Below are 14,924 nucleotides of genomic sequence, written 5' to 3' on the forward strand. Positions count from 1 at the left end.
CAGGGAGCATAGCAGTATTCTTTGAGTCACTTGGGATTTATATCTGCTAATCACTATGAAGAACTTGAAAGATAAAAGAACCAAGATTTTTCCCGCAACTACGAGGGGAGGTAAGGAACTGCCATCTAGCTCTACACTGGATTCACCTTCTGTTTTGAGTAAACTTGTGACACCTACTCCTGCTATTCATTCTGATATGTCACATGTTATTCATGCTGCCACTTCTTCTATGCATGATTCTTATGATGAAACTACTTCTATGCTTGATAATATTGTGCCATTAGGTGAATTTCTTGATGAACAACTTGCTGATAATATTGAAACTGATAATATTGATGAAAGTGATGATGAAGATTCTCCCCCTAGATATGAATTGCCTAATGTACCTGAGGGTTATGTTATGGATGAAGAAACTCCTAGAGACTTTTTATCTTGCAATGATAGATATTATCTTAAGAAACTGTTAGCTAAGCTAAAAGAAAAATCTCTGAATGCTAGAATGAAATATGACCCTGCTTTTGCTACTTCACCTATCTGTATTTCCGATGAGGATTATGATTTCTCTAGCGACCCTGAGTTAATTATTTTGGTTGAATCTGATCCTTTTTATGGCTATGAATCTGAAACTGTTGTGGCACATCTTACTAAATTAAATGATATTGCCACCCTATTCACTCATGAGGAAAAAATTCGTTACTACTATATCCTTAAACTATTTCCGTTCTCATTAAAGGGTGATGCTAAAACACGGTTTAATTCTCTTGATCCTGGTTGTGTGCGTAGTCCCCAGGATATGATTTATTACTTATCTGCTAAATATTTCCACGCTCATAAGAAAAAATCTGCCTTAAGGGAAATATATAATTTTGTGCAAATTGAAGAAGAGAGTCTATCACAAGCTTGGGGAGGCTTCTCCGATTACTTAATGCTTTGCCTGATCATCCTCTCAAGAAAAAATAAATACTTGATATCTTTTATAATGGACTAACCGATGCTTCCAGAGACCACCTGGGTAGTTGTGCTGGTTGTGTTTTCAGGGAAAGAACTGTTGATCAAGCTGAATTGCTATTGAATAATATGTTGAGTAATGATAATGATTGGACACTTCCTGAACCAACTCCTAAGCCAACACCGAAGAAAAGGGGTATTCTATTTCTCAGTCCTGAACATATGCAAGAGGCAAAGAAATCTATGAAAGAAAAAGGAATTAAAGATGAATATGTTAAGAATTTACCACCTATTAAAGAATATGTACTCTTGATAACCCGACACAGGTAGTAAAGGTAAATTCTCCCTATAGATTTGATGAAGGTGATATTCCTCGTAATAAGTCTGCTAGCCAATGCTTGGATGAGTTTGATAATTTTATTGTTAAACAAGAAAACTTCAATACTTATGTTAATAGACAATTGAAACATAATGCCTATATGATTGAAAACTTGAGTGATTATATGTCTAGAGTTAAAGGTGACCTTAAACTTATTAGTAAACATGCTTTTATGGTTACCACTCAAGTAGAACAAGTGCTTAAAGCTCAGAATGATTTGCTCAATGAATAAAATAATAAGAAAAATGATAATGCTGTTAGAGTTGTGATTAGAGGGGGTAAGACGACTCAGGAACCTATGTATCCTGAGGGCCACCCTAAGAGAATTGAGCAAGATTCTCAGAGAACGAATGTTGATGCACCTAGTTCTTCTAAGAAGAAGAAAAAGAAAAACAATAGGGCTTTGCATGCTTCTAGTGAACCTGTTGTTGACACACCTGAGAATCCCAATGATATTTCTATTTCTGATGCTCAAACACAATCTGGTAATGAACATGAACCTAGTGTAATGTTAATGATGTTCATGTTGATGCTCAACCTAGCAATAACAATGATGTAGAGATTGAACCTGCTGTTGATCTTGATAACCCACAATCAAAGAATCGACGCTATGATAAGAGAGACTTTGTTGCTAGGAGGCATGGTATAGAAAGAGAACCATGGGTTCAGAAACCCATGCCCTTTCCTCCTAAACCATCCAAGAAAAAGGATGATGAGGATTTTGAGCGCTTTGCTGAAATGATTAGACCTATCTTTTTGCGTATGCGTTTGACTGATATGCTTAAAATGAATCCGTATGCTAAGTATATGAAAGATATTGTTACAAATAAAAGAAAGATATTGAAAGCTGAAGTTTCCACCATGCTTGTTAATTATACTTTTAAGGGTGGAATACCAAAGAAATTAGGAGATCCGGGAGTACCAACTATACCATGCTCCATTAAAAGAAACTATGTTAAAACTGCTTTATATGATCTTGGAGCCGGTGATAGTGTTATGCCTCTCTCTTTATATCGTAGACTTAATTTGAATAAGTCGACACCTACTGAAATGTCTTTGCAAATGGTCGATAAATCAACTCCTATACATGTCGGTATTTGTGAGGATGTGCATGTTCTGGTTGCAAACGTTACTATTTTAACGGACTTTGTTATTCTTGATATTCCCGAGGACGATCGTATTTCTATTATTCTTGATAGACCCTTTTTGAATACTGCGGGGGTTGTTATTGATTGCAACGAAGGCAATGTCACTTTTCATGTTAATGGTAATGAGCATAAGATACATTTTCCGAGGAAACAACCTCAAGTCCACAATATTATTTCTATTGGAAAAACTTCAATGATAACTATTAGAGGTGTTGAATTTCCTCTCCCTACTGTCAAGAAGAAATATGATATTCTTATTGTTGGGGATGTGCATATCCTCGTTGAGGTAACTTAGTGTTATTTGAAAATTCTCCGATTTCATGCGATTTGGAAAGAGTTTGCTAACTAGACTTGATCAACCTTGTTAGTGGATTCCTTTTGATGAGAATGAGATGGATGAAGTTAGAGAGAACAAATCTCTGTACACTCCTTTTACTTTCTGTTATTTAGATTAAATAAAGCAAAAATAGTATTTTCTGTCTGTTTTCTGAGTTATCCTTGCAATAAAAATGTTGGAGAACGCAGTAATTTCAAAAAATTCCTATGCACGTGCAAGATCATGGTGATGAATAGCAACAAGTGGGGAGAGTGTTGTCCATGTACCCTCGTAGACCGAACGCGAAAGCGTTATGACAACACGATTGATGTAGTCGTACGTCTTCACGATCCGACCGATGCTTGTAAAAAAGTATGGCACCTCCGTGTTCATCACACGTTCAACTCGATGACATCCCTTGAACTCTTGATCTAGTTGAGGCCGAGGGAGAGTTCCGTCAGCACAACGGCATGGTGACGGTGATGATGAAGATACCGGCGTAGGGCTTCACCTAAGCACTGCAGCGATATGACCGAGGTGGATAATGGTGGAGGGGGCACCACACACGGCTAAGACAATGTCTGTTATTGTGTTCTAGGGTGCCCCCCTGCCCCGAATATAAAGGAGGGAGGAGGAGGAGGCCGGCCCTAGAGGGGGTGCGCCAAGTGTGGGGAGTCCTACTAGGACTCACAAGTCCTAGTAGGATTCCCCTTTTCCTTTCGGGAGTAGGAGAGAAGAAAGAGGGAAAGAGATAGGGAGTAGGAAAGGGAAAGGGGGGCGCCGCCCCCTTTCCCCTAGTCCAATTCGGACCCATGGGGGGCACGCGCCTCCTTCCCTTTGGCCTGCCTCCTCTATTCCTGTATGGCCCAATAAGGCCCAATACTTCTCCCGGCGAATTCCCATAACTCTCCGGTACTCCGAAAAATACCCGAATCACTCGGAACCTTTCTGATGTCCGAATATAGCCTTCCAATATATCGATCTTTACCTCTTGACCATTTCGAGACTCCTAGTCATGTCCGCGATCTCATGCGGGACTCCGAACAAACTTCGGTCATCAAATCACATAACTCATAATACAAATCGTCATCGAACGTTAAGCGTGCGGACCCTACGAGTTCGAGAACTATGTAGACATGACCGAGACACATCTCCGGTCAATAACCAATAGCGGAACCTGGATGCTCATATTGGCTCCTACATATTCTACAAAGATCTTTATCGGTCAAACCGCATAACAAAATACGCTGTTCCCTTTGTCATCGGTATGTTACTTTCCCAAGATTCGATCATCGGTATCCTCATACCTAGTTCAATCTCGTTACCAGCAAGTCTCTTTACTCGTTCCATAATGCATCATCCCGCAACTAACTCATTAGTCACAATGCTTGCAAGGCTTATAGTGATGTGCATTACCGAGAGGGCCCAGAGATACCTCTCCGATACACAGAGTGACAAATCCTAATCTCGATCTATGCCAACTCAACAAAGACCATCGGAGACACCTGTAGAGCATCTTTATAATCACCCAGTTACATTGTGACATTTGATAGCACACAAGGTGTTCCTCCGGTATTCGGGAGTTGCATAATCTCATAGTCTGAGGAACATGTATAAGTCATGAAGAAAGCAGTAGCAATGAAACTGTAACAATCATAATGCTAAGCTAACGAATGGGTATTGTCCATCAAATCATTCTCCTAATGATGTGATCCCGTTCATCAAATGACAACACATGTCTATTGTTAGGAAACACAACCATCTTTGATAAACGAGCTAGTCAAGTAGAGGCATACTAGGGACACTTTGTTTTGTCTATGTATTCACACATGTACTAAGTTTCCGGTTAATACAATTCTAGCATGAATAATAAAAATTTATCATGAAATAAGGAAATAAATAATAACTTTATTATTGCCTCTAGGGCATATTTCCTTCAAAAAATACCACGAAAATAAAAGTTCTCCAAATGTCCTGGAAATTTTATATGACTTTTTCTAGAATATTTAAGAATTATTAGCACTGAGAACACACCAGGGGGGCACACCACCTGGCCACGAGGTCCAAGGCATGCCCACCCCCCTGGGGCGCGCCTCCCTGCCTCGTGGACCTCACGTGGGCCCCCTTCACTCATTCCAGCACCCGCACACTTCGTACTCCTCCAGAAAAAAAATCCTCCTGCAGCTCAAACCCGAGTTCTAGCTCATCTTGCTGCCATTTTCGATCTCCTAGCTCAAAGCTCCACTCACAAAACTGCTTTGGGGAACTGTTCTTTGGTATGTGACTCCTCCAATGGTCCAATTAGTTTTTGTTCTAGTGCTTTATTTGTTGCAAATTTTTGCTGCTTAGGTGACCCCGTTCTTGAGCTTGCATGTCAAATTTATGTGGTCAAAAATATTTTTCATGCATGATATAGCCTCTAGGCACTTATAGGAGTAGTTGCTATTAATCTTGTTGGGTTTGGTTCACTTTTATTTTGAGTCACTAAAATTTTCAGAAATTTTTCAAAGAAAGAAAATGATGAAAATATTGTTGAGGGGCTCTTCGAGCCGAAGCTCGAATGATAAGCAAAGTGAAGAAAATAAGAAGCCCAAATATGATCTCCCTCGCACTACGGAGGTTCGGCCGTGCGAATGGCCTTCTGATGAGTTCTTGAGAGCAGCCGGGATTTATGTGGACTTTTATTATTTGGATGAGAATGCAGGCCTCGTCGACTTCCTCCGCGACCAGCGCGAACAGTATCTCCATCTCACTAATATTTTCGTGCAAAAAATTTGCTTTCATGCTAAGAAATCACCACCTTCAGTGGTATTTCACTTATATGATGAGGTTAAGGAGATGTCACTATATGATTTTTGTCGGGTCTGGAAGATACCCTTTGCGGGCAGCATCGAGGAACCACATTGTAATGATGTGGAGGGGTTTATTGATACAATTACTGTAGGGGAAACGATGAAAGTTTCCGATGCAAGAATTACTAGCATACATTTTCCTGTTCTATGTTACTTTGCAATATTTGCTAGTAGATGCTTAATTGGTCGCGGGAACAGTGGAAATCTCAGTGCTCCTGATATTGTTATTTTGCGCCATGCTTTATTTCGTGATACCACTTTCAGTTTAGGTGCTATTGTGGCTAAACGATTATATCTGAACTGTACAAAGAGCCCCATCTTCGGTGGCATCTTTGCTTCGCGCCTTGCTGCACACTTTAGGATACCTATTAGGCATTATGAGAAAGAGGAAAAGTTATTGCCCCCTATTTTTCTAGATTATAAGAGTATGGTAGCACATGATTTCATTGTCAAAGATAAGAAGAAGATGCTTAAGTATAAATTGATATTTGATAAAAATTACTGTGAGATTATTACCATGCCTGCGCCCTCTTTGTATAACATATTTTCAGGCACGTACCTCATTTTGCCCGAGGCCGTTTATGCATACTGGAACCTGACACTAGCTCCAGAGCCTGAGCTGGAGCCATCCCTTGACCTTTATCGACAGTCTGGTTATTAGTGGGATTTCGAGGAGATCGCCAACCAGTGGCACCCAGAGGACACTCCTTCGTACACCGGAGAGGCAGCTTTGAGCCATGGCCCTAGACCAACTTAAGCCAAAAACCTAGCTTGGGGGAGTACGTATTTCTCACGGACATTACATTCATGTTCACACACTCATGCCATTTATCGGTGCTCATACTTTTTCATTGTACTATCCATGCTAGTTTACTTTATTTTCCAACATTCTTCTTGCGTGTTTGAAAAACCTTAAGAAAAAACAAAAACAATTATTGTAGCTTTTAGCTAGTTTACTTCCCATGCATGTAGTAGTAGTAGTAATTAAAAGAAAACCCAAAAAGATTTCTCGTTCTTCTTTTGCTTGTTGGGAGCTTTCCCTTGTAAATAGTTTGGTTTCTTTTCTTTAGGGGTCGACAGGATAAGACCATGATGAAAATGTTGAGTGGCTCTCATATGCCTTATTGTTGACCTAACAAAGAGCCCATATTACCTTGTCTTCTCCCTTGTATTGAATGCTTGCAGATTCCAGCTTAGTCCAATGCACGTGCACTATTGTTAGTATCCACACCATTCGGTTGTGCAAGTGAAAGGCAATAATGACGATATATGCTGGATTGATTGAGATGAGAGAAGCTGGTATGAACTCGACCTATCTTGTTTTTGTAAATATGATTAGTTCATCTTTCCTGATTTAGCCTATTATGAATAAAACATGTTTGCAATTACAGTTAGAGATTATAGTTGCTCATGCCATGCTTAATTAGCTACGAGTTTATAATGGTTTACCTTGTGTGCCAACATGCTATTAAAATGGTTGCAATGTGGTATGATAGGGTGGTATCCTCCTTTGAACGATTCGAGTGGCTTGACTTGGCACATGTTCACGCATGTAGTTGAAACAAAATCAACATAGCCTCCACGATATTTATGTTCACAGTGAATTATATCCTACTCATGCTTGCACTCAATGTTGATTAATTTCAATGCATGTTCATGACTGTTGTCGCTCTCTAGCTGGTCGCTTCGCAGTCCCTTTCTAGCCTTCACTTGTACTAAGTGGGAATACTTCTTGTGCATCCACTTCCATAAACCCCAAAAGTTATTCCATATGACTCCACCATACCTTCCTATATGTGGTATCTACTTGTCGTTCCAAGTAAATTTGTATGTGCCAACCTCTAAACCTTCAAATGAAATTCTGTTTTGTATTCTTCCATGCTAGGTGGGTCATTCTCACGAGGAGTGGACTCCGCTCCTCATTCACGAGAAAATGGCTGGTAACCGGGATGCCCAGTCCCATGCTTAAATTAAAATAATTGCAAACAAAACTCCCCTAGAATTTTTGTTAGTTGGAGGCACCCGTTGTTTTGGACAAGCCATGGTTTGATGTTTGTTGGTGGTGGGGGAGTATAAACTTTACCAGTCTGTTTGGGAACCGCCTATAATGTGTGTCGCATGGAAGATATCAAGATCCCTTGGTTGTTATGTGATATCCCACATGTATAGGCGGTCGCAATAGTTTTCGAGGGTAGAGTATTCAACCCAAATTTATTGATTCGACCCAAGGGGAGCCAAAGAATATTCTCAAGTATTTGCAGCTGAGTTGTCAATTCAACCACACCTGGAAACTTAGTATCTGCAGCAAAGTATTTAGTAGCAATGTAATATGATAGTAGTGGTAATGGTAGCAAAAGGTAACAGTAGTAAAAGTAATGTTTTTGGTATTTTGTAGTGATGATAGCAATAGCAACGGGAAAGTAAATAAGCGAAGAACAATATATGGAAAGCTCGTAGGAAATGGATCGGTTATGGAGAATTATGCCGGATGCGGTTCATCATGTAAAATTCATAACCTAGGGTGACACAGAACTAGCTCCAGTTCATTGATATAATGTAGGCATGTATTCCGAACATAGTCATACGTGCTTATGGAAAAGAACTTGCATGAGATCTTTTGTCCTGCCCTCCCGTGGCAGCGGGGTCCTTACGGAAACTAAGGGATATTAAGGCCTCCTTTTAATAGATAACCGGAACAAAGCATTAACACATAGTGAATACATGAACTCCTCAAACTACGGTCATCACCGGTAAGTATCCCGATTATTGTCACTTCGGGGTTAACGGATCATAACACATAATAGGTGACCATAGACTTGCAAGATAGGATCAAGAACACTATATTGATGAAAACATAATAGGTTCAGATCTGAAATCATGGCACTCGGGCCCTAGTGACAAGCATTAAGCATAGCAAAGTCATAGCAACATCAATCTCAGAACATAGTGGATACTAGGGATCAAACCCTAACAAAACTCACTCGATTACATGATAGATCCCATCCAACCCATCACCGTCCAGCAAGCCTATGATGGAATTACTCACGCACGGTGGTGAGCATCGTGAGATTGGTGATGGAGTATGGTTGATGATGACGATGGCGACGGATTCCCCTCTCCGGGGCCCCGAACGGACTGCAGATCAGCCCTCCCGAGAGGTTTTAGGGCTTGGCGGTGGCTCCGTATCGTAAAACATGATGAATTCTTCTCTCTGATTTTTTTCTCCCTGAAACACAATATATGGAGTTGGAGTTGGAGAGACATCAGGGGGCCCACGAGGTAGGGGGCGCGCCCTAGGGGGGCAGGCGCGCCCCCCACCCTCGTGGAGAGGTGGTGGGCCCCCTAGCCTTCATCTTTTGCAGGTATTTTTTATATTTTCCAAAAATTTGCTTCGTGAAGTTTCAGGTCATTCCGAAAACGTTTGTTTCTGCACATAAGTAACACCATGGTAATTCTGCTGAAAACAGCGTCAGTCCGGGTTAGTTCCATTCAAATCATGCAAGTTAGAGTCCAAAACAAGGGCAAAAGTGTTTGGAAAAGTAGATACGACGAAGACGTATCAACTCCCCCAAGCTTAAACCTTTTCTTGTCCTCAAGCAATTCAGTTGACAAACTGAAAGTGGTAAAGAAAAACTTTTACAAACTTTGTCTGCTCTTGTTGTTGTAAATATGTAAAGCCAGCATTCAAGTTTTCAGCAAAGATTATAACTAACCACATTCACAATAACGCATAGGTCTCAAGTTTACTCATATCAATGGCATAATCAACTAGCAAGCAATAATAATAAATCTCGGATGACAACACTTTCTCGAAACAATCATAATATGATATAACAAGGTGGTATCTCGCTTGCCCTTTCTGAGACTGCAAAACATAAATGCAGAGCACCTTTAAAGACCAAGGACTGACTAGACATTGTAATTCATGGTAAAAGAGATCCAGTCAAGTCATACTCAATGTAAATTAACAGTAATGAATGCAAATGACAGCGGTGCTCTCTAACTGGTGCTTTTTAATAAGAGGATGATGACTTAGCATAAAAGTAAATAGATAGGCCCTTCGGAGAGGGAAGCAGGGATTTGTAGAGGTGCCAGAGCTCGGTTTGGAAATAGAGGTGAATAATATTTTGAGCGGTATACTTTCATTGTCAACCTAACAACCAAGAGATGGCGATATCTTCGATGCTACACACATTATAGGGGGTTCCCAAACAGAATGGTAAAGTTTATACTCCCCCTTCCACTAACAAGCATCAATCCATGGCTTGCTCGAAACAACGAGTGCCTCAAACTAACAAGAGTCCCAGGGGGAGTTTTGTTTGCAATTATTTTGATTTAGTTTGCATAAAGCATGGGACTGGGCATCCCGGTGAACAGCCATTTATCTCGTGAGTGAGGAGCGGAGTCCACTCCTCTTGAGAATAACCCGCCTAACATGGAAGATACTGTTGGGGAACGTAGCAGAAATTCAAAATTTTCCTATGTGTCACCAAGATCTATCTATGGAGAGACTAGCAACGAGGGGAAGGAGAGTGCATCTACATACCCTTGTAGATCGCTAAGCGGAAGCGTTCAAGTGAACGGGGTTGATGGAGTCGTACTCGTCATGATTCAGATCACCGATGATCCTAGTGCCGAACGGACGGCACCTCCGCGTTCAACACACGTACAGCTCGACGATGTCTCCCACACCTTGATCCAGCAAGGAGAGAGGGAGAGGTTGAGGAAGACTCCATCCAGCAGCAGCACAACGGCGTGGTGGTGATGGAGGAGCGTGGCAATCCTGCAGGGCTTCGCCAAGCACCTACGGGAGAGGAGGAGGTGTCACGGAAGGGAGGGAGGCGCCAAGGGCTCAGGTATGGATGCCCTCCCTCCCCTCCACTATATATAGGGGCAGGGGAGAGGGGGGAGGCTCAGCCTTGCCCCTTCCTCCAAGGAAAGGGTGCGGCTAAGAAGGGGGGAGGAGTCCATCCTCCCCAAGGCACCTCGGAGGTGCCTTCCCCCTTTAGGACTCTCCCCTTTTTCCTATATCTTGGCGCATGGGCCTCTAGGGGCTGGTGCCCTTGGCCCATGTAGGCCAAGGCGCACCCCCTATAGCCCATGTGCCCCCCCGGGGCAGGTGGCCCCACCCGGTGGGCCCCGGGACCCTTCCGGTGGTCCCGGTACAATACCGATGACCCCGAAACTTGTCCCGATGGCCGAAACAGGACTTCCTATATATAAATCTTTACCTCCGGACCATTCCGGAACTCCTCGTGACGTCCGGGATCTCATCCGGAACTCCGAACAACATTCGGTAACCACATACAAACTTCCTTTATAACCCTAGCGTCATCGAACCTTAAGTGTGTAGACCCTACGGGTTCGGGAGACATGTAGTCATGACCGAGATGTTCTCCGGTCAATAACCAACAGCGGGATCTGGATACCCATGTTGGCTCCCACATGTTCCACGATGATCTCATCGGATGAACCACGATGTCAAGGACTCAATCAATCCCGTATACAATTCCCTTTGTCTAGCGGTATGGTACTTGCCCGAGATTCGATCGTCGGTATACCGATACCTTGTTCAATCTCGTTACCGGCAAGTCTCTTTACTCGTTCCGTAACACATCATCCCGTGATCAACCCCTTGGTCACATTGTGCACATGATGATGATGTCCTACCGAGTGGGCCCAGAGATACCTTTCCGTTTACACGGAGTGACAAATCCCAATCTCGATTCGTGCCAACCCAACAGACACTTTCAGAGATACCCGTAGTGTACCTTTATAGCCACCCAGTTACGTTGTGACGTTTGGCACACCCAAAGCACTCCTACGGTAACCGGGAGTTGCACAATCTCATGGTCTAAGGAAATGATACTTGACATTACAAAAGCTTTAGCATACGAACTACATGATCTTGTGCTAGGCTTAGGATTGGGTCTTGTCCATCACATCATTCTCCTAATGATGTGATCCCGTTATCAACGACATCCAATGTCCATGGTCAGGAAACCGTAACCATCTATTGATTAACGAGCTAGTCAACTAGAGGCTTACTAGGGACATGGTGTTGTCTATGTATCCACACATGTATCTGAGTTTCCTACCAATACAATTCTAGCATGGATAATAAACGATTATCATGAACAAGGAAATATAATAATAATCAATTTATTATTGCCTCTAGGGCATATTTCCAACAGTCTCCCACTTGCACTAGAGTCAATAATCTAGTTCACATCGATATGTGATTAACACTCAAGGTCACATCCCCATGTGATTAACACCCAAAGAGTTTACTAGAGTCAATAATCTAGTTCACATTTACCATGTGATTAACACTCGATGAGTTCTGGGTTTGATCATGTTATGCTTGTGAGAGAGGTTATAGTCAACGGGTCTGAACCTTTCAGATCCGTGTGTGCTTTACAAATCTCTATGTCATCTCCTAGATGCAGCTACCACGTTCTATTTGGAGCTATTCCAAATAACTGTTCTACTTGGAGCTATTCTAAATTGTTGCTCCATTATACGTATCCGGTATCTCTACTCAGAGCTATCCGGATAGGTGTTAAGCTTGCATCGACGTAACCCTTTACGACGAACTCTTTTACCACCTCCATAATTGAGAAAATTCCTTAGTCCACTATTACTAAGGATAACTTTGACCGATGTCCTGTGATCCATTCTTGGATCACTCTTGTACCCCTTGACTGACTCACGGTAAAGCACACTTCAGGTGCGGTACACAGCATAGCATACTGTAGAGCCTATGTCTTAAGCATAGGGGACGACCTTCGTTCCTTTCTCTCTATTCTGCCATGGTCGAGCTTTAAGTCTTAACTTCATACCTTACACTTCAGGCAAGAACTCCTTCTTTAACTGATCCATCTTGAACACCTTCAAGATCACGTCAAGGCATGTGCTCATTTGAAAGTACTATTAAGCGTTTTGATCTATCCTTATAGATCTTGATGCTCAATGTTCAAGTAGCTTAATCCAGGTTTTCCATTGAAAACACTTTCCAAATAACCCTATATGCTTTCCAGAAATTCTACGTCATTTCTGATCATTAATATGTCAACAACATATACTCATCAGAAATCCTATAGTGCTCCCACTCACTTCTTTGGAAATACAAGTTTCTCATAAACTTTGTATACACCCAAAATCTTTGATCATCATCAAAGCATACATTCCAACTCCGAGATGCTCACTCCAGTCCTCAGAAGGATTGCTGGAGCTTTGCATACTTATTAGCATATTTCAGGATAGACAAAACCTTCCGGTTGTATCACATACAACCTTTCCTCAAGAATCGTCGAGGAAACAATGTTTTGACATCCTATCTGCAAGATTTCATAAATAATGCAGTAATTGCTAATATAATTCCAACAGACTCTTAGCATCGCTACGAGTGAGAAAGTCTCATCGTAGTCAACTCCTTGAACTTGTCGAAAAACATCTTAACGACAAGTCGAGCTTTCTCAATGGTGACACTTACCATCATTGTCTGTCTTCCTTTCAAAATCCATATGTACCTAACAGCCTTACGACTATCAAGTTGTTCTGCCAAAGTCTACACTTTGTTTTCATACATGGATCCTATCTCGGATTTCATGGCCTCGAGCCATTTATCGGAATTCGGGCCCACCATCGCTTCTCCATAGCTCGTAGGTTCATTGTTGTCTAGCAACATGACTTCCAAGACAGGATCACGTACCACTTTGAAGTAGTATGCATCCTTGTCATCCCACGAGGTTTGGTAGTGACTTGATCCGAAGTCTCATGATCAATATCATAAGCTTCCACTTCAATTGGTGTAGGTGCCACAGGAACAACTCCCTGTGCCCTGCCATACACTAGTTGAAGAGACGGTTCAATAACCTCATCAAGCCTCCACCATCCTCCCACTCAATTCTTTCGAGAGAAACTTTTCCTCGAGAAAGGACCCGATTCTAGAAACAATCCCTTATTGCTTTTGGATCTGAGATAGGAGGTATACCCAACTGTTTTGGGTGTCCTATGAAGATGCATTTTATCCGCTTTGGGTTCGAGCTTATCAACCTGAAAAATTTTCACATAAGCGTCGCAGCCCCAAACTTTCAAGAAACGGCAACTTAGGTTTCTCCAAACCATAGTTCATACGGTGTTGTCTCAACGAAATTATGTGGTTCCCTATTTAAAGTGAATGTGGTTGTCTCTAATGCCTAACCCATGAACGATAGTGGTAACTCGATAAGAGACATCATGGTATGCACCATATCCAATAGGGTGCAACTATGACGTTTGGACACACCATCACACTATGGTGTTCCAGGCTGTATCAGTTGTGAAACAATTTCCACAATGTCTTAATTCTGTGCCAAACTCGTGATTCAGATATTCATCTCTATGATCATATCATAGATCTTTTATCCTCTTGTCACGATGATCTTTCAACTTCACACTGAAATTACTTGAACCTTTCAATAATTCAGACTCGTGATTCATCAAGTAAATATACTCAACATCTACTCGAATCATCTGTGAAGTAAGAACATAACGATATTCACTCCATGCCTCAGCACTCATTGGACTGCACACATCAAAATGTGTTACTTCCAACAAGTTGCTATCTTGTTCCATCTTACTGAAAACGAGGCTTTTCAGTCATCTTGCCCATGTGGTATGATTTGCATGTCCCAAGTGATTCAAAATCAAGTGAGTCAAAACGGTCCATTTGCATGGAGTTTCTTCATGCATATACACCAATAGACATGGTTCGCATGTCTCAAACTTTTCAAAAACGAGTGAGCCCAAAGATCCATCAATATGGAGCTTCTTCATGCGTTTTATACCGATATGACTTACGTGGCAGTGCCACAAGTAGGTGGTACTATCATTACTATCTTTTGGCATGAACATGTGTATCACTACGATCGAGATTTAATAAACCATTCATTTTAGGTGTAAGACCATTGAAGGTATTATTCAAATAAACAGAGTAACCATTATTCTCCTTAAATGAATAACCGTATTGCGATAGACGTAATCCAATCATGTCTATGCTCAACGCAAACACCAAATAACAATTATTTAGGTTTAACACCAATCTCTTTGGTAGAGGGAGCGTGCGATGCTTGATCATATCAAGCTTGGAAAAACTTCCAACACATATCGTCAGTTCACCTTTAGCTAGTCTCCGTTTATTCCGTAGCCTTTTGTTTCGAGTTACTAACACTTAGCAACCGAACCGGTATCTAATACCCTGGTGCTACTAGGAGTACTTAGCAAAGTACACATTAACA

The sequence above is a fragment of the Triticum dicoccoides genome, chromosome 7A, assembly GCF_002162155.2.
Source record: "Triticum dicoccoides isolate Atlit2015 ecotype Zavitan chromosome 7A, WEW_v2.0, whole genome shotgun sequence".
In the NCBI taxonomy this organism is placed as follows: Eukaryota; Viridiplantae; Streptophyta; class Magnoliopsida; order Poales; family Poaceae; genus Triticum; species Triticum dicoccoides.